Here is a 21806-nt window from a genome sequence, read left to right as displayed (position 1 = left end):
CACCAGCCAGCTGTCTGACTACGTATGTCAGCTGTAGTTTAGTTAATGCACATAGCTAATAGATAGCTTCTGGTTGCATTAGCAACTAAATGAGAACTGATCTGCACACAGGATAGAATATAAACTGGAACCAGTTCATTACTCTGGTATTAGAAGACTATGATTGGAAGCCTTTGTGAAAAAGATCCGATTTAAACATCACATTCTGACTTGAACACTGAAAAAGACAAATGTTTTCATGTAGAACTAACTGAGCTGCCACAAAGGCAATCAGCACAATTAGCATCAACAAAGCCACAGTAACTGAACTTGCTGTTGTTGCTTGAGAACAAAGTGCCTTGTTGGAACTAGTGTTAGAAGTAGCAGGTTGCTTTCAGCGTTGACCTGCTGCCTGTTGAGGAGGGATGGAAGCACCCACACTGCTGTCACACACCATAGGCATTTGGGAAACTCCATGAGAAGGCTGAGAAAGATGCTACTTCATTTCCAGGCATGGGATGGAGACTGTTCAGCCATTTGATGGATATCAGGTATATTCAGCCTGCTGGGAAGGACTCGATGTTTGGAGAATTGGCCAGCAAATTTTAAAAAGTTTCTGAAGAGAATACAAGTAATCTAAATTATGAAATTGGAACACATTTTACTATATTTCAGTGGGGATTGGCACCAGGACGAAACATTGCCAGGTGAAAACTGCCAGCTGTAAAACATGGAGGTCCTTTCTCTATTTAACAAACTAGTTTTAAGAATTTTCTGTGAGGGAAAAGACATTCATTTTCACTCCACCTCATCCTCAGAAAGGCTGGTATCTTTCTCAAAATGAATTTTTGAATTATTTTATTTTACCATTTTTTAATTAAAATATTTTGGTTTTCCTGAAACTGGAGGGAAATATATTGTTTTTCCCATGAGTGATGACCCCAAAAGTGCTGAACATTTTACCTGTTCTTAGGCAGATACCAAGAAGGAAAAATATAGGAAGGAAGAGAATAGGAAAATGTTGGCAACATTAAGCAGAGGTTTTATTTTTGGCACTGCTTATAATGGTTTTGGAATAGCGGGAACAAGCTGGGTCTATTTATCGCCTTTTCCAATATGCTTATTTTATTTTACTTTGGCAAATTAGTTTCTTCATCCATGTTATAACATGAACATCTGAATGGAGAAGAGATACTGCTGAAACATTATAGGCAACTAAAAAGGAACACAGTAGTAACTGTAGATTGTTTTTTCCTGTAGGGGGAAAAAAAAAAAAAAAAGACTTTTACTGATATTGTCCCTTTTTTTTCCAATTTGACCCATATTTTTTCTCAAAATGATTGGAAAGAACTTTGCCACTTTGTTAGGAGTTGAAAGCAAAATATGTAAAAATGTCATGCTGATGTATATCCCAGCTTAAGCAACTGCTGCTACAATTATTCCTGCCTCTGCCATTCCGCAAGGGGTGGCCTGCCTAATCACATTGTTCTGGCACAGCCTGGGCTTGAATGTCCCACTTTTCTCGAACATTATTGGTATATGCCAAAGAGCTCATGGAGGAACTTACAGAGGATCAGACTCTATCCTAACAACTTGTTGAGGGGTCTTTCCATGGAGACATACCTCCCCATTGACTTCTTCCCAGCAGTCACAGAATGATAAAATATATCAAGAGTGATAAACAATATGTGGGAAAAACCACTCCCGAAATGCACCAGGTGTTGTGACAAAGCCAGTGAAGTGCATTAAGTTTGTACAAAAAAAAATAATGATAATGTCATCTAGTTGTCATCATCAGAACATCTCCAGGAGAACTCATCTGACAAAGGAGTGTTAAATTAGGGCACATAACAATGGTACAAGAAGTTTGCCAGGAGATTTAACTGGAAAAATGCCTTTCCATTTTCAGGCACTCCCCACAATGGCAAGAGCAAAAAGAAATTGAATTCCCAAACTGAAAAAAATTAAAGGAAAATAGCATTTTATCTATGCTGGCAGTTGGTTAACATTGTTATGCCATGTAACTATGTGGTTTCTCTGTTCTGGTAACCCCTGCCTGGGCATGGCCTGCATAGAAATGTTTGTTGATCTCATGAGTCATTCCCAGGAGATGGCAAACATGACTAAAAGACTGGAAGACAACACACATGCTACAGGATGGGAATGAAAAGAACTGTAGGATGATTGAAAAGCTGTCAAGAGAATATCTGTGCTGTGACTATGCAGGGAAAAGGACGTGAAGGAAAGATGCAGAACATGATCACAGCAGCCTTTTGCTCCTGTTCCTCCATGGCTGCTGTTCCTGTGCAGGGAATCTTTTGGAATCCCTTGTAGAGCTGAGGGGAGACAGTTGTCTCACTGGTCCCAGCCCTAAGACAAGGAGACCAGTAATGGTCCCCCTGGCATATAACTACCATTCTCCATTACACACGTACCATAGCACTTTTGTAAGCTGTGCAATAGTTTGCTTGGCTCAGCGTTGACATTGTCTTGCTATTTATGAAATCAATAAAAGCTTTTTGTTTATTGAGCATATGTTCTTGGTTAAAAGGTTTATTGAAGCACACTCGTCCTTCATAAAACATGTGGATGTCTTTTGGGACGGACAGTCAAATTTTTAATGTCACAGGAGGTCACATTCAATTACAAATACCATAGCATATTAACAACACATGTACAGCAGCTTCAAAATTGATAGTGTGCCATTATTAAAGTCCATTAAAAGGGTTGGAGGTTTTTTGTGAATTGATCCCTGAAGATGCACTGGGTCGCATTTAATGCCCCTGCACCCTGCTTTTGAAGATAAAGGCTTGCCCAACTGATGGAGGCAGTGAGCAGTCACCTCTCCTTTCCTTCTGTACTCTGCTGGGAAGAGCTTTCTGCTATTCTGCCACCCACCGAGTAGGCATTTGCCTTTAGAAACTTCTAAAACACAATATGCATTGGTAAGACAAGGCAGAAGTTTCTCAAATGCTTCAAGCCATGCCCTGACATGTTTCCATTTTTCTTTCCCTCTTCCAGAATTCATGGTTATTTGCCAAACATTGGTACTGTAGCTCAGAAGATATTTTTCTCAGATTTCCACTCACTGAAAAACCTATCACCCTGAGAGCAGATAAAATCAGAGTTCTCAAAATAACAGTGCTATTAACGTGCCATTTAATGTCTACGATGTGGGGCTGTGGAAAGTGGGGGGATGCAATATTTATGCAACCAAATGAGTTTTGAAACATCTTGGCATCAGAGACTATTCCAGTACTTTGTAGACCATGTAGCTTAAAGCAATTCAGGGAGAGAAATATGGAAACATGTTTTCAGGTTCAGTTCCACATTTCAGCAAAAGAGAAGAAAATGAAGAGAAAAAACTAGTCGACTTAAGTCGATTATGCATTTTAAAACAATGTTTTAATTTAAAATCTGAAAAAAATAGTATTAATAATAAAGCTGGTTAAATCTACAAAGCATAATCTAATGTAGTGTTCAAATTTTACCAAAAAAAAATCTTATTTTGCCTAGTTTTTGTTTTGTTGAAAAAGAAAAGCCACTAATCACTAATTTGTACAGCTCTATCTGAGGCTGGCTGCTGTATGACATTTCCTGTTCTCTTTGTTTCAGTTTCAACACCTTTTTTGTACTTTCATACATTCCATCTTATTATCTCCATTTCATTCCTCACATTTCCTTTCAGATTAAAAAAATTATTTCATTTTACTTACTTTGAATCTAGCAGTGAAAGATGGTAAGAAGATATTTTATATAGAATCATAGAATGGTTCAGGTTGAAAGGGACCTTCATCGAGTTCCAACCCCCCTGCCATGGGCAGGGACACTTCCAACTAGATCAGGGGCTCAAAGCCCCATCCGGCCTGGCCTTGAACATCGCCAAGTTATACACACATTCAGCCATGGTGTCACTGAATTTCCATTTCTGTTAGTAGTACAATCAATTGAAACATCACCACATTCTTGCATTTTTCTTTATGGAAGAAAGAAAAGGAATGTTACAGCAGAAAGGTTCACATTTTAATAAGAGCTGGATGAAAACCAGGACTTCCATTGTGCCACAAAAAAAAAAAAAAAGTAATATAAATTGTTTTTATTTCAATTTTTAAATAAGTTTTCAGTTTAATTTCAGTTCCAGGACAGAATTTATTTGCTTTATGTATCAGTGGCTAGTAATAGTGAGTTTTACATTAGAAAAATAAACTTGGGTTTATTTTGGATTTGTGAAGACTTTTTTTCCTTACCTTAGCATTGTCAGTATGGACTGAATAGGGTTGCTTTTTGTATTTTTCCATGCTCTACACTCTTTTGAAAAGCATCAAGGAAATGGTCTTTTTTTGAAAGACTGGCATGTAAGGGTCACTGTTACGCGTCAAAAGTTAAATAAACTCCTCTTCCACATAGAAGTTTAATTTTTCTAATTACAGTAATTTCTGTGATGTGTACAGTTGGATGCTGAAATAAGGTTTGGGATGACTTCCTAGCTCTAGCAGATGTTAAATATAGGAAGATGTTACATCTTTTGTTTGTTTGTGAAATTACAGTGATTTTAAAAGTATTTTTTTTTGGATTCTTAGAAAACTCTGAGAAAATCTGACCTGAGTCCAGCAAGGATACCCGAGTGGGAGGAGGTGTCAGTGTACTTCAGCCTTGTATTCCTGTTGCCTGCAGCAGTGACTTGTGAAATGCATGTACCTACAACACGCTGGCTCCTGTGGAAACCCTGCTGACTCCCTCCCTGTGAACCTCTCGGTGGGTCGCCTTTCCGGGGCACTGGGGGGCCCCAGGGCAGCCCAGGCCTGAGGTGCGGGGACAGATAATGCAGTGACAACAGCCCTCCATGCTGGCCAATGAACACTGGGGACTCTTGGATCTGGGGCACCCTGGTAGCCAAGCTGTCCTAGACCCATGTGGCTATAATCCCCCTTTGATGAGAATATTTTAAAGTCGATATTCCATCCTATGTCAGAAGGAAACAGGCTCCCCCAACAAAAAAAAAAATTGCCTCTTTCTGGTTATCCCTATTAAAGATGTTGAAAGGAGCGTAGGACAGCAACACACTGTAGTCCCAATGGGTACCAGTGAGAAGCAGGTACCTAACCACTTGAGGTGCCTTGGAAAATCCCAGACAATTCCAAAATCAAGCAATACTCAGCTGTCATCACACATTCCAGCAAAGACTGTGTGTCTCTCATTTGCAGGCTCCAGACTGTCTGTAAAAATTTGTGTGTCTCTTTTTAGCATGGGAACAGTGCTTCAAGGAACAACGACACGTTCCTGGGGCATTACAAAGTAAAACCCTTGCTGCTCTGAATGCGCCCGTGGCCTGAAATGTGGGGACAACAGATCTGGCTGAAGATAGGTTCATACTCTGGGTGTCAAAATGTTTCTCAAGGACTGGGCTTCCTGTTCAAGCTTTTGCTGTATTCCCTGCTTTGCATTTTGCCACTCATTTTTTCCATTCTTCTGCTGCTAACTATTTTTCATTAAGATCTAGTCAGCAGGAACCTACCCTGCTTCAACTTTACAAGAATTTTGACAATTGAAATTCATCCCATCATGTGTTTCAAAGCAAATCTCAACAATTCTTCATCTATTTGCAGCTGTGAATTGCCGAGACATCTGACCCAAATTATGGCTTCAGCTGGCAAGAACAGGAATTCGCTCAATGCAAATCAATTGCTTCCAAAGATTTTGTCGTCCATGCAATATTCTTACATGCAAGTTTGAAGACCAGATTGGTAAGAACTCTTTGTTATCATTTATTACCAACTAAAGACAGTGATTTCCTGCACTATTTTCAAAACAGATGGAAAATTAATTTCCCTGAAATTTCAGTTTTTAATGGGAACGTATCAATTATGCTGCAAAATTTCAAAAGAATAATATTGGAATGACTTGAAATGAAAATGGGAGATTGCAGCCCAAATCTCACAATTTATTTTCAGCCCTCTCATTTCCCTTTCATTGTTACATTGCAATTTTTTTTATGTCAGAAGTGCTGTCATAAGGAAGTTTCTGTCTTTGCATACAATTTTCTCTTTCCAAATTTTTATTCTGGCTTTTGTTTATTCATTTAAATTTTGACTTTTCATCCTGAATTAGAATGAAAACAAGATTCAAAATGCAAGAATTTGTCTTGAGATTGAATTACTTTCACCAGCTCAGACTTTGATCACAGCTGAATCATTGCATCAGATTCCAAAGAACAGACTGCTGTTCATCTCCGTCAGATGTACTATCTTCATCTCAGGCTCTCTGAAGCTGGGTTAGTACCCATCTGCCATACTGAGCAACTTTTGGTGAGACCACATGTGCCTCCAGGCAGGTGGAGTGCAATTATAGCTCGTCACTGATTTCAGCACTAGGGCACCCTCTACCAGCTTTTTCTTAGAAACCCCATATTCCAGCTCTCCCAGGAACTGAAACTACTGGCACAGGTCACTCAGTGCCTCTTCTTGCCTAGTCTCATTCCTAAGAGATCCACCTATGCATGGGAACTTGCATCTTGCCACTTATTTCCTCCAGGATAACAGAGTAAGAAAAGATACAAGGCAGGTGCAACAAAGGATGCCTTAGACACTTTAATATCCTAAGAAATTATATATGAAAGTATCCTGAGCTGTAGTGTCCCCGCAGCAGGCCTCATCCCTGTATGTCTGAGGCAGCAAACACAGCAAGAGCTGTGACAGAGACCTTGCTGTACTGTAAAGCCCCACTTACATCTCCTGTGAATACACACAAGCTCACTGCAAAGTAAACACAGTTCTGCAGTGACTGTTCAGACCCTCAGGGTTTGACTGTGTCCTACATCTCTTTTTTTATTAGCATCTCAGTGTCTCGATATTTTGTCCTGGGTTTCCACAGAACAGTTCACATCTTGCTCAGAAGCTGTGCTTTGTGGCAGCAAACAACTCTTAACAACACCTTGTAAAGTCTTTTGAAAGCAATACTGTCAGATGCACTTCATTAGCTGCCCTGACAGCTGTAGCCTTAGCAATAGACTTGATCCATCTGCCATAAATACTAATGTGAACAGGGAAGGAGCTACTACAGTGTGCAGCCACAGTGAGACAGGGTTGCTGGGAGGCCACTATGGCCAAAGATGGAGTAATATGAACATCGACATTTCTTGCTCTTTGCTCCCTTCAAGTCAGGATATCATTTGAGGTTAGAGGAAACCAGGAAGTACAGGAAGGTTGGGATGCAGATCCCTAAACATAGGTGTCTACTGGTGTTTTACACATAGGCTTGTACAGGGCAAAGAGACATAGGGTTTTATATGTCTCTCTCCCTCTCTAATGTGCCTGCCTAATGTCCCATGTGGCTTTAATCCATCTGCACCCAACTCTAGCCACACGCCATCCCTGATGCTTTCACAGCATGAATCCTCCACCAGTGATAATGGCCTCCTTGTGCCAGATCAGGTGCTCATCAATACTCTCCCTGCCTCTGCAGGATCAGACCTTTCCACATCATGGGTTATCTGCCAAGGATCATCATTCAAATAACAAACTGGTTGTGGCTGGCACAACGAATGGTATTTGGTGACACCACTTGCATTTCTCTCTCCAACCCACCTCAGTGTTTCTGAGTGCCTACTTTGAAGCATGTAGTTATTCTCAAACCTATTTCAGAAAAAAAACCAGTTACACTAAGCAAGGATTTAAGAGCTATTAATTTACTTGTTGCTGCAATTATAAGGTTTAAAATTAATTTACTCAAGCAAATCCTTGTACCAACACGTCAGCATCATGTTTTAGCCAACAACTGGTGCCACGTCTTATCTAGATCTCCAAGGCAAATTTCCAGCATGTTATTTAGGAGTGAAGGAGTTGCTACATGGAAGAAGGTCCAGAGTCCCTTGGCCTGCAACAGCAGCTGGTGTTGGGTGCATAAGAGAAACCTTGCAATTGGCACTGCTCACGCCCACCCAGGGCTTCTCTTGACACATAAGATACGAGGTCTGTTTTCAATGGCAAGGCCCAAGGAAGCTGCTTCAGAAACATCTCTTGTGATCAATGTTAATGAAAGTATTCTCCACATGTGTCCACTCAGTATCTGATTTCTGTATGAGTTGTTAGTCTGAGTGACAACTGTCTTGGCAGAGGGTTATGACTCTGAGTTTAGGAGCAGGGAATCAAGGATGTGTTTGGTCTCACCATGCCCTGAGAAGGATATGCTCAGGTGTTTTTTTTTGATGGGTCTGAAGATGGGATAGGGGTGATATTTGTTTCTGGATTTTACCTAGTTTTACTTGTCCAATCAATGTATTATGGGACTTGTCTCTATACTTAAAGCCCGACAACTCGAAATTATACAGGCTGAAGAGAATGATAGCTGCTGTGCGTGTCAAGACAGTGGTGATGCTGGAGATTAGTGACTGTAAACCGTTCTAGTTTCAGTAGTTTGTCTGAGGCTTGACAGCTGGCTTCTTTTTGGTCTCTGTAAAAAGTGTCTTGTGAACAATTCAAAGTGTGGGTCTCTGCATATATATCTTTTTAGAGAGAGACTCTTCTTTTCATAGTGCATGTACCAAGAGATGATAGTTTTATGTTTTGTGCCAGAGGTGCACTTGGGTAAAAACAATTACACTGACTGCTTTACTGAGTAGGGAAGGGAAGTTTTTATAGTTGTGGTGTAGAGATTGCAGCTTTAGCTTGATTTGATTTCTGTTCAGGAAGTTATTCAAGGTTGTTTACTGGTGTTTTGAGTTCCTCTTTTGATCAACATAATCTTTTCTTTAATTAATGTTTATGTTTCTTCCATAGGGATAATTTGTTCTTTTGGCGAATTGTTTAATGACTGACCTTTTATTCTGGCGCAGTGATTTGAAACGCTCTTAACTGGATGTTAAACGGGAAACATTTGGAACTGCATCCTCTCTGCTCAGAGATTTAGTCTTGGCTGATGTTTGATGACATTTCTACCCTGAGGAAAGACAGTATAGCTCAGAGTTTTAGTGCCACTCTCTTTGTGGCCCATTGGACAGGTTTTAATGCAATGGTAGATAATTTATTTTCTGTCTTTGTTGTCTCTAACAGAGCTGTAGGTAATAGTTTGAACTGGTACTTTATAGCTTGTGTTTTCTTTCAAACCTTTCCTCCCATGACTTTCTAAGACTCACCTTATATAAAACATGTAATTGTGGTACTGTTGGGATTTCTCCTAAAGACATGGGTTTGCTTTGAGGAATGGCTTTTCCCCAGTGCTGGGAAGTAGGAAAGAGTATATTAATTTTCTGTAAGCAACACATGGACTGGACAGCCCTGGGTCTTTGCCACTGGGTGGAGAAGATCTGGGATCCACAGATCTAAAAAAAAAAAAACCCTTTTGATGTGACCTTAGACACTACCAAGAATACAAAACAGCTAAAAACAATCTTATAGGAGATGTGGGATGACAAAGTTTGGGGTAAGTGGTCTGGCCTTGGCTCCTGAGCCCCCCAGATTTCTGCACGAGCTCCCTTCTGCCTTGCTCTGGGCTAAAGTGTGGGACACAGAAGGCAAATGGCAGTGTCAAGGGCCTTGGGAGATCAGCTCTTCTTGGACATATATTTTGTAGAACATGTGTTCACTGCTGACTTGTCAAATCTCATCAAGATCCTCACAGTACCTCAGCTTTGGACCTGTAAAGATTGGACAGAAATTGATTCTCTCCTCATTGACCCTTGACTCAAGCAGCTGTGTTCCTGGGATGGCACCCAGCACTAGTGGTTTGCCACTTGAGTTTCACAAGATCTGTTAGTCTCTTTTTTCAGGCCATATGAAAGAGACTTGGAGAAAAGTTTTGCCACTTAGTTATGACCAGGCCTTTATCCTGAGGCTTAAGGAGAGATAAAGGAACCTCTGGGGGATGAAGCAGTGGAGGGTTTTGTCCCTTCTCTGGTTGTCATCTTTAGGCGAAAAATTTGGCAAATAGACTGCAAACTGTCTGTGGTTTGGCTATGAAACCTCATCATTCCTCCTTTGTTCTCAGCTGGGTTTTCTCTCTGGAGCATGAAGCTTTTGCCTACAACACAGCCTGGTTCTTCCCCCAGGCTGATTTCTGTTGATGGGGGATGTGTTTTGATTATAGAGATTGAGGGTTCTTGGTCTGAATTCCAGGTGCTTTTGGAGAAAAGACTGCATTTGTCTCGTGTGTTCAGTAATTGTAAAACGGCTAGAAAATAAGACAGCACTTGGCTCTCGCTGAGTTATTACAGTCTCTTTTTAACTGAGTCTTGGTTAGGAATATTGTGAAATTGCCTTTCTGGTCTTTTCATATTGCTCATTTTAGGCTGCATCTGAGTAAGCGAAGGTATCAGAAGAGGGTATCTGAAGAAGTCACTATCAGCTGCAAAGGAGAAAGCTTTCACTCTAAAATAGGCAAAGAATGAGTTAGAAATTACTCAGATAATTTGTAAGTTTTCAAATGGACTAGGGCTGATAAACCTCAGCCTGAGCCCCTGAAGACTTGGTGGAGGTAATCTCAGAGTGATGCAACCTCTGCAAACCCACAGAGGGCAAACAAGGTGGTCTGAAGATGAGAAAATGGAGAATGTAATGAATAACTTTGAAAGGTATAGAATAGAGATGGGAAATTATCAACTGATCAAAGGAAATTTTCTCTGAAAAAAATCTTGATGGAAAAAGTTGAACAAACTATATCTGGAAGACAAGGATGACGAGTGTCAGCTAGGATAGCTTGGTCAAATATAAATAATGTTAAGCCAGTTTGCTTTCCTTCCACAATAAGGATAACAGGTCTTGTGGGCAAAACAGGCAAAAGCAAGAGTTTCCACATTCCATGATTCTAGCCAGGCCTTTTTATTTGGTTTTCTGTTTTATTTGATATTCTTACTATAATTTAGGGAAGCATGGTTTAGATGAGTGGTTTTGTCTTTTTTAATTTAGATCCATGAGGAAGCTCACAGTCCTCAATAGTAAATTTTAATTACTGAAAATACGGCTAGTTCTCTTTGCTACATTTCAGAAACACCTTAAAGGTAACCTATATAAAGCCTAAAGCCAGTAATTTCAAAATCACTGGTTTACCCAAATCTGCCATAGGACCAGTACAAAACTGGTTGCACAGGTGACTACAGAGTAGCCCCTAGTGGGCCTAGTATTAAAATGTAAAACGTGCAGAGGTGATTTCTTTGGAATCTCTTCTAGGTTTGCTCTATCACTAAGGAACCAAAAGTACATGTGTCTCTAAAGTCACAAATCACAGCTGGGAATGCTATGAAGCATTCTCCAGAAAACGATCTGAGAGATTTAATAAGCTAGTTGAAGAAGCTGAGCTCATATCAACAGTGGTGTTCTGGTGGCAATAAAGCGAATACTGTTCTTGTAAAATCAAGGCTACAGATTGCAAGACATTAGAAATTACCATTCTACTCTACTCAGTGCTTGGTAATGACTAAGCTGGAATATTGCCTATCCTGGTCTGGCTTATATCCCTGCAAATGGAGGAAGTCAAGAGAAGAGCAGCACAAATGACTAGTGGTCTAGAAAATACAATTTAAGAAGAAAGATTGAATGAACTGGGTTCTCAGGCCACAGGAAAAGAAGGCTGAAGAAGTCATGAAGATCTTTTATGTCATTAAAGACATATAAGGTTGCTGTACAAAGGAAAGGAATAATCTGTTTCCCATATTCACAATGAAAAATAATAGGCTTAAGTTACTGCAAAGGATATTTAAGATAAACATTAAGAAAAACATTACAATATTAAGGGTTACAGAGTGGAGCCTGTGGGTTCCCCAGTGCTGGAGATCTTTGAAACATGAGTCTGTCAGGAAAGGTGCACATGATGCAGCCTTAGGGCAATGGACCAACTGGCCTCAGAAGTCCCATTACAGCCTTTATTTCTAGGAGCTAGTGAAGCTGTCCAATTTAAGCTAAGATAATATCTGATAGTGGATTTCAGCCAGCCCATGTGGCAAGCTATCTCCAGTTTAAAGAGAAAGGATAATTTACAATAGGCAGTTCTTTATAATACTGATTTATAGTACTACAATCAGGTTTTTGTATGATTTTACTCGAAAATTACATAGATGAGGCTATTTATAAATCAAGATTGCAGCTGCTATTTGTTTTGCACCTGGGTTATATTTCAGTTATGTCTTGAACTTTTTATTACTTTGTGTATTTTCACTGTTAAGGATCTGCTTGTATATCATTATGTGCCTTGAAAACCTTGACTGAACTCAGAGGGGCACAGTCCATCTGAATAGCTTTTATAATGAACAAACTTTGCTGCCTCACTGTTGACACACTTCTGATTGTTTATGTATACACTGAAGAGCACAGGCCCTACCACTGATTCCTGAGGGATTCCAGTGATGTCTTTTCTCCATTGAGAGAACTTTGTTTTCTATTTTTCAACCAATTATTAATACATAAATTATCTTCCTTCTAACCCCCTGGTAATTTCATTCTTTTTAAAAAGCTTTAAAGGAATATAACACATCGTAACTTTTCTCTATACAATATGGGACCTTCCCCAACATACCACATGTATCTGTGTGACTACTTCTAGTCTTCTCCTGTGCCATGTCCCTGAGTAGGAGTCAGGGTTGGTGATCTGTTTCCTGGATTAAAAATTAGTGTCATATCTGTCATCTTCCATTCCTGTGGTACCACCGCTGAGGTAATATGTCTGACTGGATTATATATCCTATTAGCAGTTTCATGACTTTATATCTGAGTTGTAGCTATATTCAGAACTCTAGAACTCTAGTGTGAATACCTCCAAGCCACCCCTTATTTGTATTATCAGCTCGGAAGTTTCATTTATTCATTAGTTTTAGGAAGTTCCTTTGCCATAAAGAAAGGCTACATTCCAACACAGTGGACACTAAAGCCTTTCTGCTAACCTTATTGCCATGGCCTGTTACTTGTCTTGCTCACTTCTTTTAGTCCTTGATATCATATCAGCCCCACAGACTTTTGGCTGGTTTCTGTTGGAGGAAAGTGTATCGTGCTGGATCTGACAGCTCAAGAGAGGTAAGGCTGACACAGCTCCATGCCCCAGGTCAAACCAGTAGCAAGGCTGAAAATGTATTCCCAGTAGGTACATACACACAAAGCAGCCCGAGTTCCCTAAATCCCTGCCAAATCTCTTTGGTTCTTTCCCTAAACATCTTGTAATAAGTAACATATAATTCCAAACTGTTCTTCCCCAGCATCCCATAATGTGTCCTACAGCCCCAGGCAGTGACCCCCACAGTTCAAAAGGAGATTCGGAGAGCTGCTCCTCATGACACCTTATGATGGGTTTCCAGTCTGAACACTAGGGCTGAGGCCCTCCTGGGACAGCCCTGGGGGTGGCCCATAGAAGTTGTTCCCTCATTCCTTGGGAATCCTTGATCTGCGTTGCCACCTGCAGTTGTGCTTCTGGCATGTGGACATGGGCATTTGGTGGGCTAATGGCCCCAGTGATGGGCCTGGGAGGAGCTGGACAGGGTGTTATATGCCCTCCTGCCCCGTCTCTCTGTGCTTCTTTGTGGGTGCACAGACAAGCTTTTATTATACAACCTAACAATTTCTTGCTTCTGATGTGTTTAAAAACATGTATATTAGTTTTTGCCTTTGGTGACTTGGCCTTTAAAATCTTTTGTCTGGCCCAATTTATTTTGTTTTCACATTTAGCTTGGTAGACATCATACTTTATTCCTTGCTTGAAACAACCTCTCTTTTTGGTAAACTTTTATTAGCTTCTGCTGTTTAAACACACTGGCTTCTTTGGCTTATCAGGGGTCTTTCAGAGTTTCTATTCATTAGAGAGATAAATTTATTCTCAGCTTCTAAAATGGTGTCCTTAAGCAACTTTTGTGGTGCTCTGTGCCTGGGAAGACCACAGAACAGATCTTCCTAGAAGCTATGCTAAGGCACATGAAGGACAAGGGGGTGATTTGAGACAGCCAGCATGGCTTCACCAAGGGCAAGTCCTGCCTGACCAACCAAGTGGCATGCTATGATGGAGATATTACACCAGTGGACAAGGGAAGAGCTACGGATGTCATCTATCTGGACTTCTGTAAGGCCTTTGACATGGTCCTCTGCAACATCCCTCTCTCTAAATTGTAGAAATAGGGATTTGATGGGTGGACTGTTCAGTGGATGAGGAATCGATTAGATGGTTGTATCCTGAGGGTAATAGTCAATGGCTCAATGGATGGAGATCAGTGACAAGTGGTGCCCCTCAGGGGTCAAGCATTAGGGCCAAATATTGTTCAGTATCTTCCTCAATTACATAAGCAGTGGGATAGAGTGCACCCTCAGCAAGTTTGCAGATGACACCAAGCTGAGTGGTGTGGCTGACAGACGTGAGGGACAGGGTGCCATCCAGACAGACCTGGGCAAGCTTGAGAAGTGGGCCTGTGTGAAGCTCATGAACTTCAACAAGGCCAAGTGCAGGGTCATGCATCTGGGTTGGGGAACCCCTGGTATCAATGTGGCTGGGAGATGAAGGATTTGAGAGCAACCCTGCCAAGAAGGACATGGTAATACTGATGGATGAAAAGCTGGGTATGAGCTGGCAATGTGCACTCGCAGCCCAGAAGGCCCGCTGTATCCTGGGCTACATCAAAAGAAGCATGGCCAGCAGGTCGAGGGAGGTGATTCTGCTCCTCTACTCCATTCTCATGAGACCCTGCCTGGAGTACTGCATCCAGCTCTGCCTCCCTCAGCACAGGAAAGATACGGATTTGTGGGAGTGAGTCCAGAGGAGGGCCACGAAGATGATCAGGGGGCTGGAGCACCTCTCCTATGAGGACAGGCTGAGAGAGTTGGGGTTGTTCAGCCTGCAGAAGAAAGGGCTCTGAAGAAACCTTATTGTGGCCTTTCAGTAGTTAAAGGGGGCTTATAAGAAAAATGGGGACCAACTTTTTAGCAGGGCCTGTTGTGATAGGACGAGGGATAATGGTTTTGAACTAAAAGAAAGTAGATTCAGACTAGATATATGGAAGAAATTATTTACAATGAGGATGGTGAAACACTGGAATGGGTTGTCCAGAGAGGTGGTAGATGCTCCATCCCTGGAAATATTCACGGTCAGGCTGGATGGATTCTGAGCAGCCTTATCTAGTTGAAGATGTCCCTGCTCTCTGCAAAGGGGTTGGAGTAGATGATTTAAGGTCCCTTCCAACCCAAACCGTTCTATGATTCTATGTCTATAAGCATATTATACTCAGTTTCCTTTTAATTTCTTATCAAACAGCTTCTTCATTTTTCACTAATCTCTTCTTAAAAAAAAAAAAGTTTTAAGTCACTATTGTGGGGCTTTTGTGTGTGTTTGCCTTTTTTATTCCTGCCAGAAGGCTGAATTTAATACATTATGATCCCTTGTATGGAGTACTACTTAAATAGTTACCCACTGCACCACGGGCACTGCTCAGGACTGAATCAAGTGCTATCTTTTTGCCGCAGATCGTCTAAGGTCATGGCTACAGTGTGACTTTAATTACTTTAATTAGTTTGTGCCACCACTGAAGAGGGTGGTCTTGCTTTTCATCCCTGCTGTCGCACCTTCTCTCTGCATTAGGAAACAAGAGATCTAACTCAGTAAAACTATGTGAAACATAACAGGGCCATTTAAAACCAGCTGTCGTTCACTTTGGGAACAGTGTGTTCAACAGGGAGTTAAGCCGTCAAAAGCTCCAGCTCAACTCCCTTTCAGGTTTGACTGGGGCTGAAGGGGCTGCAAACAGCAAAACTTTAAAAACATGGCTTAGGCTCAGCTCTGGTCCAAGTTCCTGGTCCCAGCTTATAGCAGACCTCTTGGGCCACATGTCCTTCGATCTGTCACTTGCCATGCTTGAGCAAGAAGCACAAGCAACTGGCTTCTAAAAAAGCTGGTATAAGAGAAGATTTATCAGGAAGAGGTTCAGCACCTGTTGGAGGAGCAGCCTTCTGCGCTCTTCTGCAGTTCACTGGGAAGGGCTTTGGCCTCTACAGCTGGTAATTTTATTGCGAAGAGGAGGAGATAGATAGAAAACATCACACTTCTTACCAGCTTTGCCAAAAGCACTTGAAATCAACTTCAAAGAACAGCCCCACCCCCCACCCCTGCCTTCATGCTCAGAGTGCAAAACATCCTTTTGTAGGGAGTTAAACCAGACCAATAAAATGGAGAAAGACATCTTCTTTGATCATTTGTTGCTCAGACAAGCTCCTCAGTAACAGTTTCTAGGTTAATTAAATGTTACTTTGTTCTGACAACAGCTGAGCTTGTGTTCAAGCCTCAGACTTTGTTCCTGTGGCTGAAAGCTCGTGCTCTTTCATAGTCACAGCCTAAGACAGAAACCTTCCAGCTAAATAACACACAAACATAACAGCGAACAGCAAGGTACAACATCTGCCTTCCTGGCTTAACTATTGGTAATGGGGGAATGAGCTTCCCATGTCAGAGAATCAGTTATTTTTTCAGATTTAGAATCATGAATGCGTAACTCTCCAATCTATTTATTTTCTTTAAGGAAAGAAGCATGCATTCAGTTTTTATGAGCTTTCCTTTTTTTTTCCCATCTGGTCCATGATCAAACTGGCTCAGTCAACTCTCTTTCTCTACAGAAAGGAAGAAATGAGAAAACAAGTCTTGCCTATTCCTTTTACGATTAGGAGTGAGAGGAATGAGTGGATTGTGTATGGAGAGCTCTGGTTGCTCTGCTACTTTCCTGTTGGTTTCCCATGTCTCTGTGTCAAGTCTTGCAGAGCTTAATGGTAGTACAAAAATTCTGCTGTCATGGCAAAACCACTATTTCTATGAAGTGCTACTTTTAGTCTATCTGAAATAGTTCCTGTCATAGGGGAACACTTAAGACAGAAGTTTAGCTGTTACTTGGGCAGCCTCTCCTTTATTTGTACTTTGTTCTGGGCAGTTATTTCAAAGATTTCAAAAGGTTTCTACTACAGGAATGAAATGAGCTTGAAAATACCCTGTGGTTCTATGAATGTCAAGTACCTGTATTGACAAGCCTGACTGTGAGTGCTACCCCTGGAAAAGTGTTTCTTTCTATAGCTAGAGACACTATCATCAGATGCCTCTAGCATCAGATGCTGCAATGCAAATACTAACTAATACCCAGCAGCATCTCCAAAACAGATCCAATGCAGCCAGGTTTGGGGAGGTTTAACTGACAAATTGACATCAGGGTCCTAATTTCTAAAATACGTATATGGAGAAGCACACACTAACTGAGCTAGCATATGCAGGGTACTCCTGTTCACAAAATTGCCAACTACACATGTCCAAACATCACAAATCAGGCTTTTTCTTTATATAAAGGGGCTAGTTTTAAAGTAATGATGTTAAAAAAGAAAATACAAATGAGATTTTGCTTGTTTGAACCCTTTAATCAAAACCAAGTAACAACTTCCAGCTTCTCTCTAGCCCATGACAGCTAGAAACAATTATTACTTTCAATCTGTCTGGGATTGTCATGTGTTCACTGGGCTGTGGGAGTCAGGGCTTTAAGAGACCCTCTGGTAGTATGGTAATTGCAGTAAAATATCTTGGTTCCACAGAGCACACCCTTGGCAGTGGAAGGGCAGATCTGCTTATGAATATCATTCTAAATAGATGTTGGATTAAATTCTCTTCTCCTTCAGCTGTTTAAGTTGAGGAAACTGTGTGCATCTGCAGGGATGGGCTCAGGCCTGTCACACCAGCAAAGACAGTCCCACTTTTGGCCTGACCAGTGAGGGTCACAGAAAACCATTACGGGGGTTTGTTCTCACTACAATGCAGGATTTCTGCTGTCTTTGTGCTTGGGAAGGTGCAAACAGCTGACAGTGCTGTTTGCCTTTCGGGCAGGACCTTTTCCAATAGGCCTGGTCTCTTTTAAAGTATCTGAGAGCTTTGCAACCCTTTTGAGTTGGTATTTCCAGAGAGAAGAACTGCAAGTCAGCTTTTAAATGAGTATGTGGGGAATGAAAGCCTGCTGATGATGTGAGCACCACTTGTGTTTTTGCATAGAGACATGAGCTTGGGACATCTATTTCAGTGGAGGTGAAATGCTGGAAGTTGCAACCATAAAGGTGGGAGAGGAAGGTAAAATGAAGGCTCTGAGCATGTGGGCAACTTCAGTATCTCAGACTCAGTTACAAAACACTTGTGCCTTGTCTTTCTGAGGTTTCTACCAGGGCAGTTTTATTCCAAGGCAACCATTTTAAATATCTGTAGCAGGGTCAGGAGCCACCTCCCTTGAGCAGAGGCAGTGCAAACACAGCTCTCCAAAGCACAGAAGAAGAGACCAGGCAGGAGGAAGTATGACTCAGAAGGCCAGTGAGGCTCCAGTCTGTGTTCCCAAAACTGTTTTTGCTTTTCATCCAAAGTCTAGAGTGCAATGTGTATTCAGTCCTGCCCTCTGTGCCCCGAGTGCACTCGGTCATCCTTCAGCTACAGGCTCGCTCTTACTGATACTCTCTGATGTGGGTTTGAACATCCTCCAGCTGAGAAAGGCTTGAAATGCATGTGTGTCATTTTCTGAGCACGTGTTCAAACCACTAATTTAAAATTTAGGCATTAACACCAATGCCTTTTTTTGGTTTTGTTTTTTGTGGGGTTTTTTTGCTTTTAAGGGATGCAATGAGCATTGTTTGGTTCTGAAAAGGCAAGATGTTACCACCAGCCCTTAAGAGACCCCAGGCTGGGGTGCCCAAGGTCTGGAGAGGGGCAGTAATGCTAGACCTTTCCTAATATGTCTCCTCGTGGCAAACTGTAGAGGTTCCCTGGCCCATAGTACGCTTGGTTTCCAGTTCTCTTTAACGGTGCCAAAATTTCCATGTCTTCTGTATCAAAAGTATGAGCTCTAGATTCTGGCTTTCTTGTTGGTAGCCCCGACTGACTGCTGCGGCCTCACCGTCCTGTAACACACTCAGGAGTCTACAGACAGTTGTGCAGGCAGGGTATGATGGACCACGGACCCACTTTCAGCTCCTCTGACGCACAGGCCAGCACTCTGATGGCTTTCTCTCAACATCCACCGCACAGAGAGGCTTGGCTTTGAACAGGGCAGCCTGGAGCTATTACCTCTCGCTGCTAGGGAATAATTATAGGCATTGAAAAGGAAATGAAGTGTGTTCTAGAGCTGTTCAAATCATCCCATTGAACTTTAATAAAAATGGTGCTTCTGCTGTCATATACTCCATGATTAAAATATGACCAGAGAATACATGTTTAGTGAAATTATACATTTTAATAAATTGCTATCGCATAGCAAGTACCTGATTAGTTTCCTTTTTAATAAATTATCTAAGACTTTTCCAAACAGATTTAAGAGGCTAACCTGACTTGAAAGTCTCAAAAGAGAAAGCATTTTTAAATGCAAAGCAGTCTTGTCTAAGGATTTAATTTTAGGACACTGTTTTTGTAGAAAAAGATTTACCATTGCTAAGAAAACCTTGTGTATTGTCGCTCTAAATATAGGTCTGTTTGCTGGAGGAATACTGAATACTCTGTTCTGATCTTCAGGACAAACAATATTTTTACTTCGGTATGAAACAATACTCAAGCTTCAATCCCTTCATGGTCCAAGGTAAGACAATTATTTTGCCCGTTGCAGACAGAAGGAACTTTTTCTGAATTGACATAAAATAACGTTTTCTTATTCCAGGACAAATACACAAATGGTATTCCTTCTCAGGTTGAGTATTTGATGATGCTAAAAGAAGAAAACATAACAGATAAATGTTTATTTTGTCACAAAGTGTTGCTTTGTTATCTGAGCACAACATCACATCCAAATAACATCTCAAATTCCCAGATCAATGTAACAACCCAGTCAAGTTCCCCCAAAATCCAAGGGGATTCAGCACACAGGCCACCATGGGAGTGGGATCATTCTCTGAAGATGGCAAATTCTGTGTTTTATTAAAAATTCCTGTGCAACTGTTTGTTGCAGGGCCTCTCTTGCCTTTTTAACTTCTCTGAAGCTGATGCCTGCACATGTAACATTGCTCCATGAGCAGCAGGACTGATAAAGCCTGGGTTCATGTGGATTCACCTCCCTACTTGAGCCATTCTGCCAGCTTTCTAGAGGGTCCCCATCTCCTTCTCCCTCCTTTCCCATAGTGCAAGCATGCAGCCCTGCTTTTCCCTGCTGGGGCTCTGCTTTTCTTCCCCTTGCTGCCTTCTCCAGACAGTGCCCTTGGCACCCCAAGCCACTGGGGTGTCCAAGCTAGCTTCAGCCCTTTGCAGCAGGCTGGATGAGTGTAAGGTTGCTGGTCTGGTGGGAGAAGCAGAGATAGTGGTCCATCATCATCCCTTCAGGTGTTGCACTGAACCAGGAATGCTTGGAGCCAGAATCTCCAGTTCTGCCTTTCCAACAGGGATGCCCTCCCTTGTACCAGAGACCAAGGCAGACATTGATACGGTACCTTCCTTCAGCACAAGACAGAGCCTGTGTGAATCTGTCTGTGAGGGATATTGCGCTTTGTTCACAGGAATTTTTTTGGCTTAGAAATATTTCACAACTATGAAAGGAGAAAAATTGCTCATGCCATCAGTTCTGTCTGCAAACTCTCTCCCACTTCTTGGCAGTAGAATTTACTAGTGGTGCTTTGGCACCATCATGCACTCCCAGGATGAAAAGATCAGTTGTTCTAGTTATTTCTAATGAATATACAATTTAAAATAAGTTTTCCACATAAATTAGACTTTTACACTCTTCAGTAGTGCCAGATGGACCAAGCCATCTGTCAGAGATTAACACTCATTAAAGGACCACTTAGTATTAAAAAAATAACAATAATGTAGCATTCCAAGAAAATTTTTGCTTTGTGCATTGGTTGAACTAAACAATTGCATGTGAAGCTGCTCTTGTTTTCAAAGATCAGCATTTGTGACTGCTTGTATAATACTTTAACGAATTGGAAACAAGAGATTGTTGCATGATTAACCATTTTTATAGCTTGGGGACATTTCTGAGGGTCTCTGATCTGAGATGATGCTGCAAATGCTGCAAAAAAAGTTTGGAGAGCGAGAGACAGCATGGCAAGCCATGGGCAAGTCACAGGCAAATCAGGGATTGTTACAGGAAAGGGTAAAGCCCTGAATAAAGTGTCTCTCCCTTTGAATTGAGAACAAGAACCTGTAGAAAAGTTAGAAATAATGTTGTTTAACTGATGAGCATTGCCATTATCCTGCAGGCTCCCCCCTGGAGATCTTGATTCTATTTTCCCTCCTCGCTGTCCACCACCAGCCCAAAGCCTTGTGCCAAGGGAGCCCAAGGCCAAGCTTTGCACCTCTCCCCCTCGCACCAACGGCCGGGGGAGAGGCCCTTTGACAATGACAGCCCACGCTGGCACCGCCACTGCAGCCACCTCCTGCCTTGGGAACTGTTCCCCCGTCTGCTCTTTCCAGCCACAGCCCAGGTTGCCACCCGAACAGAGGTGCCTCAGAGCTTGCAAGGGCAGCCCACCCATCAGGGCAACAGCCAAGAGCATGCTGGTGCTGCAGTGACAAGTTGGAGCATCATCTTCAGTAATAAGGACAGGCCAAAGGTAAACCCCCGGGTCTCCAAAAGCTCAGGCTGCCTTTTCAATGTTAGCAGTGCAGGGTAATAACTTCCTGGCAGGAGTTTCTTCAGTGGGGTTTGGCTTGTTAGGTACAGAGATTTGCATGGTGTCTGCATCATGTTATACTTTATGGCCACTGGAGATGGGACTTACTGATCCAGGTAGTCCTTCCCCTCCCCACCTTTCTATCACTTAAATCTATTCATGCCAATAGTGACAGTGTTTCATTAATTTTTTTTCTGTTTCCACTGAAAGGGTCAGGTGTGATCAGACAGCTGACAGAACTGCCAGCAAAAGACTAAGGTTTCAGGGTACTAA

The 21806-nt window shown here is 41.8% G+C and overlaps 1 long non-coding RNA gene across 1 annotated transcript in view; it reads left to right on the top strand.

Annotated features, from left to right (window-relative positions):
- Positions 1-5626: 5626 nt before the first annotated feature.
- Positions 5627-21806, top strand: part of LOC106893123 — a 52928-nt gene continuing 36748 nt past the window's right edge. The window contains exons 1-2 of the long non-coding RNA XR_001412995.1: positions 5627-5723; positions 19399-19507. This is a non-coding gene — a long non-coding RNA (uncharacterized LOC106893123). The remainder of the gene's footprint in view (positions 5724-19398; positions 19508-21806) is intronic.

The sequence above is a fragment of the Calidris pugnax genome, unplaced genomic scaffold (genome assembly GCF_001431845.1).
Source record: "Calidris pugnax isolate Ruff unplaced genomic scaffold, ASM143184v1 scaffold24, whole genome shotgun sequence".
Taxonomy (NCBI): Eukaryota; Metazoa; Chordata; class Aves; order Charadriiformes; family Scolopacidae; genus Calidris; species Calidris pugnax.
The sequence above is the reverse complement of the archived record's forward strand: the minus strand, read 5'-3'. Positions and strand labels throughout refer to the sequence as shown.